Consider the following 13,482-nt stretch of genomic DNA (forward strand, 5'->3'; position numbering starts at 1 on the left):
TTAAAGTCCCCCACTTTTTTGCATTATACTTGCCTCTCTTCGCTTGCCTTGTATTATTTTGAGGCTAATAAAACAAGTATTCGATAAAAAAAATCAGCGATTAGCTTTCTATATGAAAATCAAGTCGGCAGTATTTTTTAATGTAATGTAATAGTCCAAAATATTAAAAAGTTTTTTGTCGCGGAATCCACCAAGCTAAAAAAAAGGGAAAATATAGTTTTCTTTGAGCATTTTCGGCCTTATTTCACAGTAAAATAAAATAGTTCCATATACTCTTCATTACCAATATGTTTTCGGTGGAGAGCTTTTTGTAACGTAACAGTCTTTTGAACTAATTTAATTTTTAGGTAACCCTTTTTTGTTATTTATAGCGTTTTCTTTTCTCAAAAAAAGTTCTGCCCTTTTATATGGGAACTCTTGCTTTGCGTTGCCCTGAAACCTGAGAAAATGTTGCGTTCTTTTTATGAGAATGAAACAGAAAATATACTACTCCACCACAATTTATTTATAGAACTTAATAAAGCTGAATTATTCACTTGGCCTGTAAGTCTTTAACAATTTTAAAGCAAAACACTTATTTCTGATAGGGAAAATAATTGCATTTTTACAAGATTAAATTAAAAATCAACCATGCAACTCTCACCCTCACGTTTATTTGAGGGCAGAAAAGGCAGCACTTTCGCCGGATCAGAGCGCAGCCTGCTGAGAAAAGAACACGACGCCTTGTGAAAGGGCTGAGAAAAGAACATGAAAATGTGACAGCGCTAACACAAGGCAGAATAAGTGCAGCCTTTTTTCGAGAAAATAAAACGCTATTAGTTAAAGATAGGGCTCATTTTACAAGCAACATTGGAAGCTATTCAACGTGTTATTGTCCCATAGTTTAAACTGTTATTTTTTCTAACTTATATAAGCTGAGAAGATAGGAATTACGTAGAAAAATAAAAAACGCGAGAATTATATTCTTTCAAAAAGGAACGAACGCAAAAGAAGGGAAATAAGAAACTAAAGAAGAAGAAGATTTTCCGATTAAATAATAAAAAATCTACTGGAATTATTTCGGCTATTTTTCTAGTACTACTATTATTCTACAAAATGCCGATTCGTCGAATCTAACATTTGAAGGATAAGAATAGTACTAAATGGTATAGAGCAAACAAAATAAGTCATTAAAGCCGTTTTCCGTAAAATTAACCGCGAAAAACTCAACATCTTGGCGCAGTTCTAAGTTCGAGTACGAGTTCTACGCAGAAATTTACTTCGGAAACTGACCTACAGCTGCACAGCTGTTGTATTTTAACCAAAAACAAAACAAAAATACCACAAAAAATACATGAATTATGTAAGAATACAAAGGCGAATTATTTACCAGAAGCATTGTCTCTTACACACCGAAAGAAAGTAATAAAAACTCTCAAAAACGCAAAATCGCTACAGCGAAAAAATAGCGACTAAATGCTGCTTGACGGTTCTACGCAGCTCCATGGCCGACGCGATGGCAAGGAAATGGACGAAAATATCTGTGGTACAAACATAATTCTTCTCAAGACGTGGGCATATCCTTAACCTCCTGCAAACCCAAATTAAATACCGAACTCATCGATGAGCTGAATACCAGTCGGACCATGAAACCCACCGGTCAGACGACCAGACACATTTGTCCAAAAGTTATTGTTAAACGATCTAAGTCTCACACTCGGCTGGAACGCTCTTTTCTTAGATTATAATAGGCACGCATTAAAGAAGTGGGAGTACCCTCTGCCGCTGGGGAACGATTTATTATATGACTTCTCCCAGTGTTGTCACCTTAGTAGGCCTTTTCAGCCTACGTGGCCCTTCGTGGTCTTACATGGCGGCAGCCACTCTCATTTGACCTAACCATTGACTAAACCCTATTTTTTTGTTAGCAACAGTTGAAAGTCACTTTAAATACGTAAATATGTATCTCAATATTTTTTATGCGAATTCCACTTCTACTTCACAGTAAAATTTCAATAATAATATTATTATTATTTTCATATTAATTTTAATAGCAGTATCTAGTATATGAATGCACATATGTAACGCTTACACTACCGTGCAATTTCACGCTGGGCTGGCATCTGCCCATATGGCAAAGTGCCCGTACGGGCACCGTTACCCATCACTACCATAGGGAATAGGGGTTTTTACTCTTCCCTTGTTTCTTCAACGCAATTTCAGACCATCTAATTGGTCTCCGATGGAGACAAGGTAATCTATTTAAGGCTTTATTCGTAACTTCTCTCTGATACAATACGAAGACAGCTGGATCAGACCTCTTTTGCAATGATACATCGTATCAGCACAGATTATGAGCCGCAGAGTACCATACTTTATTGCTCTTAAGTGCACCTCGGGAAAAATCAAAATCGTTCAGGCAAAAATCCAAGTCAAGATCACTAACGACAATCCAAATGTCTAGTATATTTTTTAAACTAGATCTAGCCATCATAGTATTAAAAAAAAATATTTTAAATATCCACTAAATCCTCTCCTCCATCACTCATAAAACGCTCCATTCATTGGTCTACTGCAGGAAGTACATATCTCGAAAATATTTTGTTTAGCTTCATGCTTAAATAATTTCACTGATCTTACAATCAACTTGTTGATGTCACGATAACTCGATATACCAGTTACCAGTTGAAACACCATTTCTTGTACCCTAAAAACATTTCTCCCATCAAAAAGTAGGCGGCGCCACACACTTTGAAGAAATGCGCTCCATCCAACCCGCTGCGTTGAAATCATTTGTTTAGCTTGACTTGAATGAACTCCACCGATCACTGGCTGATCAACAACAACAGTTAGATCAGTGGATCAAATAATAACTCGTCTAATATTCGATCATTTACAATAGATATTTAGAAAAAAAAATGCGCTAGAAAACATTAGTAAAAGATAAAAACCGAAATCTCAAATCAAATCGCTGATCCTCATGAATTTTCTCACTATCGCGTTCGCGCTAAAGATCAGCAACAAACAATAAAGAGTGTGATAAATTTCTGTTTTAATTAACTTTCAGCATGATTTAGCAAAAATCCTATGTAGATATATATATGTATAAATATATATCTGTGTGTGGTATGTATGCGTTTGTGCTTGTCGAGAAATCAGTTTAGCATGATTTAGCCAAATTTTTGTAATGAAATAATGTTTGCTCATCATTGACTACCAAGCGACTACCATTTCAAATAATTTCTCTTTGGTATTTGATAGTTTTTGGTAGCAATATGTGGGGCACCATGTGGCGAATGGCAGACATTTTTCGCTGGTTGGCGCGGAAATTAGTTTATATTGATTAGATTAATCATGTTCATTACAAAATTTAATTTTTTACTTAATTTTTCTTTCACTTTGCGGCTGCGCATTAAACAAATCAAATTTTCATGCGCTTATGATCGTTGCACTCGTAATAACAATAATAGACAACAACAAATTAGAGGTTAATAAGGGGAAATGGAGTTGGTTTACAAACATATAGTTTTGGTATTGTTGTGCTGAGTATGGAAAGTCTGGTAAAGAGCTGACGGGAACTAAGCGGACGGCACCTGCTGGAAATCGTCTTTTAAAATAAGTTAAAAAATACTATTTTTAAGTCTCAAAGAAGAGCATAGATCTTTACCACTTTTCATAAATAGCAGGGTGCAACATAAAAGAACAAGTCGTGGGAAGCCCTCAGTAAAAAAATCTGTGTTCTACACTACAGGTTTTGTAGTTCTCCAGTGCATGTGCACAAGGCGAGAAACCGAAGCTGAAGGCCGTCAAGCCTGATACACCTCTGGACGAATACCCAAGGGAGTGACTAAGACGGTAGCTGTAAAAACAGCCAAAAGCACGGTAGTCAATCCTCTACTTTTTCTCTCACAACACGGAGGCCTTTGACGGCCTCGACCTCGAGCTGCTAAACATAGAAAAACTGGCAATGACTCGAAAAAAGCCATCTTGTCAGAGTCTGATGAGACCCTGGCAACGCATGAATAAGCCTTGGCCATTGGCTACACCATGCTAGGCTCATGTCTACGGTTATCGCTAGGGCAATCCGGGTCGTCAGCGGACAAATAAGAGGCTTGGCAATAAAGAAGAGGTAGGTAATATGGGAAACTAGGTATTCAAATCCTAGGAAGTTCTTGTTAATAACTAATTGCTTCAAACATATACATATGGCTTTAAGACATCCTATCCAGGGATCTAGTGGCGGTCCAAGTGCCGGTCAACATCAACGGCAGATTTAAAGTTTTTTTATTTTATAGACTTAGCGTTCTTGTCTGAAAATTCTGCGCTTCAAAATATGCAAAAAATGATTGCTGGCGGTCCTCTCCGTGGAAGACTTGGAGTGCATTCATACAGAAGGCCGAACGGCGCCGAACAAGGCAAAGCGGAACAAAGCGAAGCTGCTGGTGTTCACACTGCACGAAGCGAAGCTTTTCTCGTGGACTCGGCGGCAAAGATACCACAAAACTTACCGTCAATGAATAGCGGCAAAAATATTTCCTAAATTTTTTTTTAATATTAGTTGTAACATTCGTTTCTATTTAAATATTTTAACATCTTGTGTACAGCTGCATCATGAAGCTGAAAAATTAAGTAGAAAATTCAAAATCAAAAACTGCTTTGCGTTCATCTCCTAAATACTTCTGAAAAAGCTTGCTGTATGTAGACTTTCATATAGCTTCAGCAAGTTCAAAGCTTCACTCAGCTTGTAACGCCTTTGCTCGGCTCGGCTCCGCTTTCTGTGTGAACGTACCCTTATGGACTGTGTACACGGCTATAAAGTCTCGCTAGATAAGTCTCACGTAGACTATGTAGGTGAGTCTCTCGTAGAGCTCTATTGAGTGTTTACACGTCTCTAGCGGGATTTTTATCTAAGGCTCACGTTTTTTCTCCACCGTGTACGCTTAGCTTTAGACCGCTTTTCCACGATCTCGTTCAAAATGCTGACAGCATACGCCAAAAGGTTGAGATAATTTAAGAAAATGCCAGAAAAAATTCAGAGAAGTCCTGAGGATACCCACTTAACCTTACAATACCATAGTTTAGGTTAACGTTCTTAGAAAACAACTTACGGAATATAGTCTTCAAGCAATGTTGGACCTAATTCGGTAAGATGCCCAACCGTGTTGAGACTTATGGCATTGTTAGCTTAGGAATTCCTGCTTCACCATTTCAAGGTCATCCATAGCCATGGAACCTTTGACCCATCTTTGATCGCATTTTTTTTTTATTAAAGGAACTATCATCCTCATAGTCTTTTTATGAACTTATCAAGTACATATACACAACAAGTGCTTCCAAGATCGAAGGGAAGTTTGGGGAGGCGAATACGCTTTTTGTTCCCACCTATCTGATTATATGTGTTTTTTTTTTCAGGTCGAGCTGACGTTATTTTTATTTTTGATATTTTTGGGAATACAGCCGAGGTGATTAATTTTTGCGAAAAAAAATCTAATACATTCCACATACATATGTAGATCGGACCGTCGTAAGAACGCAGTATACCAAATTTGTTTCGAAAATCTTCCAAAATCTTAACGTGAAAGCTGACACATTTCGTGCGCAACTTATCCGGGCTCCAGAGCACTGCGTCATTGAGGTAAACCAGTATGCTCATATTCATAGTATAGTTTAGCGTAGAAATCTGCTTGACTTACTTCAAAGGACAGTAGATGTGTTCTGTACGGGACCTTTCTCTGCAACCCCTAGCGCTGCTCTTGATGCTCTGCTGTACTTACCATCACTTTGTACCTTTACACATGGGGAGGCTTAAAGGCAATCCACAGGCCAAAAATAAATGGATTTTGGTATGATCTTGAGTTGGGCGAGGCGGAGATTAATGGTGGCAGTGATCTAGATAATTGTCTATTCAATCCCTAGTATTACGCCACCATTACCTTTCCTGAGGAGATTCTACGAGATTGAGTTCCCTGAGGCTGAACGTTGACTCAATTCCAACACTAATTGCGAGCTCGTACACTATCGAATATTTACTGATGGTTCCTCAACTGACACTGGGTCAAGATCTGCTGTCTATATCCAAGTCAATGGGAATGAGCTTCACTTTTCTCTTGGGGAATATGCGTTTGTACTCCAAGCAGGTGGATTTGCAATCCTCAAGGCCATGGACTACGTAGTGGAAAAACGGGTGTAAATGTAGACATTTACGTATCTTTAGTGACAATCAAGATGCATTGTCGAGCAGCCTAACTAATTCCATACTGGTTCGGCAAGGCAAGTCTCTACTTAATTTTGTTGGAAAATGCAACGAACTTGTCTTATTCTGGCTGCCAAGTCACTTGGAAATAACAGGTAATGAGGCGTCTGACAATTAGCCCGAGCGCCCAGACCAGGTATTCCTCGGTCCGCAACCAGTTATAGCACTCCCACATTCGGCCATCGAAGCTACCATATTGCTTGAAACACAATACCCGGCGAACGGCAAATTTCGCCCAGCAGAGCGATGCCGACGACCAACTTTCCCCCAGCTAATTCGCTTACTGAAACACAAATAGAGCGGTATCGAGCGGTTCGAATGCTGTCAGCTGATAAGGTGACCATGTTTCAAGAAGGAAGCTTTTACAACGAAGAGGGAAAATACCAGCAAGAAGAAGTTTAAAATATAGAAATAGTCTTTAAATATAACTACTAGTAAACTTACGTTTTACTAGATTAATCTCTGATAGAAAAATATAAGGTATATTATTTTACTTTTAAACAAAAATTACGATAACTTTTAAAGTATGGTCATCATGGCCTTTTTTTGTCGTTGCCGTTGACCGCGGCGATAGAAATAAATCTATCGTCGCGAACAGTCGTCGAGCAAACTTCGTCGTTTGCTTTGGTTGTGCGCGTTCTCATATAAATCAGTGTGTTTTAATTATCTCGGCGAACATTCGCGACGAAAAATTTGCCGTTCGCCGGTGTTGTGCTTCAGCTTTAAGAAACTGGGCTCAGCAATGACTGAAATACTACGGGAGAGTGCTGGTGGACAAAACTCATGTTGCTCCCAATCTCGAAGGGTCGGTTAGGTATTTGCTTTCATTGAACAGATTTGACTGCAGATAACTTTATGGGCTGTTGGCAACTTGATAGGCGTACACGAAATCCCCGTTTACTCTGCCTTCCTTCAAGCAGATGATACGGCGGAACAATGCTTGTGTCTCCGCACCGCCTTTGCAAGGATTAAATATAAAGTTTTTGGCAGTGATGTATTGAAATACAAACAATTAAATGCTATAATATGTGAAATTAAATATGGACGACGAAATTGCTAGAATACTCAGCATATTCTATGGTCAATAAGTACCCACAAATTATTTCCCCAATCTTCTTTAATATAATATCTTTATTCCAGTAGCTCTCCTTGCCGGTGCACCATTTGTCCAGGCGTTCGTCATTCTACTCCACTGCCCTGTACTACTCTTCTGCCCCGCGACCTGACTGAGTCCTTTCAGTGACGATCATCTCCCTTACTTAACATCTGACATCGTACCAAAATAGTTTCGTTTATGCCTTGCTAAGCAGTCAAAAAATAGTCTAGCCCTTCAGCTACACTCGCTCATACATATCTATCTTCTGCCTTTAACACGCCGTACGTTGCAGTCATTGTTTCCCATGCTCATATGAATCACACATTTTTCAAGTTCTTGCCGCTTGCTACTCGCGCGCACGCTTGTACAAAATAATTATTCACACCTTGAGGTATGCGAAAAAGATTCTAAATTAAATTCATTTGCGTCATTAAAATGTTAAATGAATTGCCGCCGACAATTTTTCTTTGCAATTTCAGCCTGCTTCTGATTATTTTATTTCATTTCATTTTTTCTTGCACTTCTTTTGGGGTTTTTTATTTGTGCATCTTCTGTACAGCGATTGTGGCCTTTCATGTTGAACGCGAGTTTTCGGTCTGCCGGCTAGTTTCGGCTGCTGGCTGCTGGCTGGCTGTCCACTTGATCGCGCACGCACTACACATGCATATGTACGTATTCCCCTAGAATCCTGATTTTTGCGCCGCACTTTGTGCTTGTTCTTGTTTTTGCTGTTGGTTGCTCGCATGTGACAATCCTGTTAATGTGCTGACGTTCGCGTAAGTTGCACGAATTGCTTTAGCTTGTTTTTTTTTTTGATTGACCATCTTTTCAGCTCCTTGCGCCGTTTGTTTTTGGCCACTACCGCTGACATTGCACTGCACATGCGATTTCAATTTGCTCCTTTTTTTTTGCTGCTGTGTGTTGCCTTAATTTCACCGTGTTGCAGCCAACAACTTGGCTAAGCCAAGTCAAAGCTATGCGAAAACTAACTGATCGATTCGATCGATGCGACTGCATCATGCAACCGCGCACAGCAGCCAAACACCGTTCACCGCGTACACCAGGTACAATATGTTCTATTCTATTTTGGGTCGGTTTGTTTGTGCTCGCCAAGCGCTGCCACTCGGTCTGCTGTTGACCCTTCTGCGATCGGTCGGTGGGTCGGTCGGTCGGTCGGAATCGGCTGATCGATCGGTCGGTACATATGTGTTTTAACTATACTTATGTATACAAATCGTGCCAAATGGTGTAACACCTCAGCCAGCATGGATGGAATCGCTAGCCGGGCAGTCAGCGTGCCAGCCAGTATGGCGGTAAGTATGAAGTCCGTGAGTCCTCGGCTCTGATTCAGAGCCTGAGTGTGAATCTGAGCCGTCGCCTTAGCCATCGCCATCGTCTTTACCTTCACATTCACCTTAACAGCGTCGGCGATTGTTGCTCTGTGATAATCATTGGCATTGGCGGGCGAGTCACACGCACTACTGCATCCTGTGGCATACCAACAAATTTACGGACATTATAGCCACATATACATACGTATGTAGTACTTGGTGTGCTTTTATCCAGCAATGGAAAATTAAGAGATGTTTATAAAAATGCACGAAAACCACTTAAACCAAACGCCTTTGACAATTAACAGAAAATAATTCGTTCAATAAAAAATTCCACATTCCACATTTGTTGTAGTCTCCATGGGTATACTGGTCCGTTCGAGCGTCCGTCCGTTTTCCGTTGCAGTGGTATTTCAATAAAGTTGCTAATGTGCATGCATTTGTTTACTTTGTAGGTGGGTGTGTATATACAGTATGTACCTATACGTGTAATGCCAGCTTAAAAGCGTGTCTGTGTTTCTTTTCTCATCTTTTCTTCTGTTTTTTTTTTTGTAATTTTAGCAGAGCGACCCGATTTCACCAGCGATTCTTGGCGATCTCTTTTGCTTTCTTGTTGACTATAAATAAGCAAGGTTCAGTTCTGTTCTTTAATTGATTTAACAACTGCTGTTGACCTCTAAAGAATAATTGAATCATACATACATACTTAAATCGGTTTAAAAAGGAATACTTGAGATGTCTTAAGGGTTGGTATCAGTCACATTTAGTGATTGAATTTTTACTTCACACCCAAGGAATTTCCACTGTACCTTGTCAAATGTGGATGGGAGACAACGCTCCATCGACTCAGATAACAAAAGCGCTCCCTGCTCCGACGTCTTTAGGAAAACGCTACACACTCTAACAGCGCAGAGTCGGTACAATGATCTTGCCTCTCGTGCGTATGAACTACGTACTTCGCGCACTTTTCGACTGCTTATTAGCACTGCTTCGGTTTTATGTCGCGCTATGAGCCATGAGTGTGTAGCTTCCAGCCAACAGGTCGCTTTCTGGAGTTATTATATCCACTTAGATCTTTATTGAACGAGAATATAATAGCTTGGAGATCACTATGCGTGTTGTCTTCGCATACTTCCCAAAATGCGTGTCTAAAATTCTGTTGCTTAGACATGTCAGGTCAATAATGGACCCCCTTCCATTTTTCCAGAACGTAAACTTGTCGCCTATATTTAAGAATGCCACATCTATGTCGGTGTGATAGTGCTGCAAGGAGCGTCCTACCTTTTGCATTTGTGCGACGACTTCCCCATTCACGGGTCCATACATTTAAGTCGCCTGGTTGTCCATGATGTTCTCAAATTCATCAAGGCTGGAAGTAAGTTTTGTATAACAACTGTATACCAATTCCGATACCCGTACGCAAACAAAACCTGTCTCCGTTGGTCTGTTGTGGTGGAGTTTTGTCACAGTTCCATACTGCTGATCTTCCGCTAGTGTCACTAGCCCATGGTTGATCATTTACAACTATGTCCATGTCTTTCTCTCTTAACGTCTGTTCTAGAAGCGTGTGTGCCGCCTTGCAATGATTTAAGTTCACTTGCAGAAATTTCATGGTGCACGTGATTTTTTTAACGCACTGTATTTGTTTCAAAACACCACACAGCGCCAAACCCGGGTTCTCTCCAAACAAAATTTTCCAACGGATGACGAAACATCATTCCACAATAATCCACATGTACCAATAAACACAAAGCTAATAAAGGTATATTGACACCTCTTTGGACCTTTATATAGCAAGTAGAAGAGCGAATCTCTCTGCACACACCTGAATTCTTCATGTGCCAAACAAATCCTTCGACAAAGGGTATAAAGTAGAAATCCCTAGCAGTGAGCGATAGACGCATTACGTTCCGAGACCAATTGGATCTATTTGGTTTTATTGGACAACGAGGTCGGTGAAGGCGTGTATTCGGAATAACTAGGACTTCAAAGGCGTTCCGCATTCTAGACTATTTTAATGTCCTCCAATACCTGTTCTCCAGCACCTGTTCAAATTATTGTCATCTATGCTTAATGGTATTTTCGTTTTTACCAAAAAATTTCGAGTTTTCATTTTGCTTTCTCTTTTCGTGTTCGATGCTGAAATAAAAGCAAATGGTGAGACAACTTTTTGTTCATTTCTCAAAATGTCACACTCCTGTAATGCGAAAAATGCACATTCTCCGCTCTTTCCAGTTTTGCCAGGGGAGATGGTTGCCCTGAAAATCAGATGGTTGTTCCAGGTACTTCACGATTTGCAGTAATTTACAGGGTTTTACAGGAAGCTGTTCCCGTAGGTTTATTAATGGTGAAAAACACTTTTTCTGTAAATCCTGTAAGACATGCAAGTCTTGAAGTGCCTGGAACAGGGTTATTATGAAATGTTTGAGCTAGATATGGACAAGAAGCCAGAAAAATGCCTTTTTAAAGTAAAGGAAGGGAAGCATTTTTTGGAAGAAACAAAATCACTATTACCTCATAACTCCATAGGCAAACACCGATTGCCTACCAACTGTCATTTTGACAGATAGTTGCGTGCAATATGATTGCAAGTTTTGGTCAGGCAATAAAGTCTGACATATATTGCCGGCCATGAGCAATAAGGGGTCTCCACTGGTATTTTGTGACATAATTATCACGACGTCAGTGTTTGTTTCTATAAGCTAACTTTATTGTCTTAAATTAAAAAAAAAAAAAAACATTTAAAAAGAAAGTTAAAATTCTGCCCTAAATAAGGATATTTATCTGTATTTATTTATTTATTTACTAAAAGGGAATATACGGTAGCGAGAACGTAAACAGGTGTAAAAAAACGTTTAACCAGGTTTTGACTATTTTTCTTTGCTAACAAACTGATTATTATTTTTAAATGAAAATATAGCTTACTATCTAAAAAACAAAACAAATTTAAATCAAAATTTCAAACTTTGTAGAATATTTATAAAACTTCAATCAATTTTCACAAAATTTTGAACTTTTTAATCGGATTTTTTTTTTCAGTACGCAGTTTTGTAGACTATTAAATTTAATATAATAAAGTGCAAGTTTGAGGTAGCTACTAGCTAGGACCTTTGTTTTTTGAAAATTTTCTGTTGGCGCATGCTCTTCTATACAAAGTACACCCAGAAAAAATTCAGCTTATTATATTCCTCTTAGCACATAATTTGGTTATAGTTACATTATTTGCTTATAGTTACCAAATCCTGTAATGAATGAAATATTTTTAGCTGACTTTTTACTGGGTGTATGTTCGACAAATTATTTTGTATGGAGAAAACGAGCAACACTTTCCCCAAAAAAAAAATCCAAAAATCAACGGTACTTCAAATTTGCACTTTGTAGTACAAAATTGCTCAGACTGTTTCTAAGAAATCGAATTAAAAAGCTCAAAATTTTTATGAAATTTTGACTTACACGATTTTTTTTTTTGGTTAATGAGCTACACTTCCATAATAAATAATTATATTACCTGCAAAATATAACACCTCTATCTACAAGGTCTTCGGCTTTGTAAATAAGGATAAGCTGGCGACTTTTAAAGAATTCACTTGGAGGCCACTGAGGGCCTTTGTGATCTTGAGCAAAGTTTTTTGCCTCTTCCCATCTCTATTACTGGTCTAGTAGCAAATTAATATTCCAACTAAATTTAGTACAAATAATTTGCGGGTGTATTAAATATTCATCGAGGGTGATCTAAAATTGCGTTACCACGGCGGTCGCCTTAGTAATTCAATCTTAATTTGCTACGTAATTCGTAACAGAATTTCGATTACGAACCGTAGTACGTAATTTGCCATATTATATTTAGGTTGTGATTTAACTCATTAAAAAGATATGTCTGATTCACGCAAATTTAATTTCATCGAAAAGTTATCGAATTCAGCTTTGAAACCAAAACAGCACAATGAGCTGTCAAAAAAATGTAATAACATGTCATATAAATCGAATCATTTGCAATGGAAGATAATCAGGGTACAGAAGATACGCGTATTAAGGATTTTTATAAATACTATTTCTTCAAACAATTGAAAAAAATCACAATTTTCAGCCTGAAAATAAAATATTAAGCTCACCTTACGAGATTCACAATATTTCTTGAGCAATTAGACACCAACGAAGACGCTCAATTTCCTACCCGTTTATCATCGGAGCATGTGATTGCTAAACTGCCGCCCGCGGATGCACAAAAATTGTAGATAAACTAAATCGAAGACATTAATAAATGCATAGCCAATGATTTGCCATAAAAGCTGCTGAGCTTCAGGGCACTTATTCATAATTGATGTGCAGTTCCAAGTTAAAAGTATCAATTAAATTTTCAATGTTGGACATTGGTGATGGTGGTTGGTGGTTAAGCGATGCTGCGCAGTCAAAGTTGGCACTTAATGCTGGGTTGTTGGAGAATAAGTATTTATGGAAGAGCATAAGTGTGGTAGAGTGAAAAATTGCAGGAGGGTCATGTAGATTATGCTACATATGGATATGTACAAGCAATTTTTGCACGAAAAACCATGGAGGTCCAAGGCGAATGTGGGAGATATAGATAGAGATAGAGATAGAGAGATAGAGAGATAGAGAGATAGAGAGATAGAGAGAGATAGAGAGATAAAGAGATAAAGAGATAGAGAGATAGAGAAATAGAAAGATAGAGAGATAGAGAGATAGAGGGATAGAGGGATAGAGAGATAGAGAGATAGAGAGATAGAGAGATAGAGAGATAGAGAGATAGAGAGATAGAGAGATAGAGATAGAGATAGAGATAGAGATAGAGATAGAGATAGAGA

The sequence above is a fragment of the Rhagoletis pomonella genome, unplaced genomic scaffold (assembly GCF_013731165.1).
Source record: "Rhagoletis pomonella isolate Grant_MI unplaced genomic scaffold, Rhpom_1.0 Rhpom_scaffold_00005, whole genome shotgun sequence".
Lineage (NCBI taxonomy): Eukaryota > Metazoa > Arthropoda > Insecta > Diptera > Tephritidae > Rhagoletis > Rhagoletis pomonella.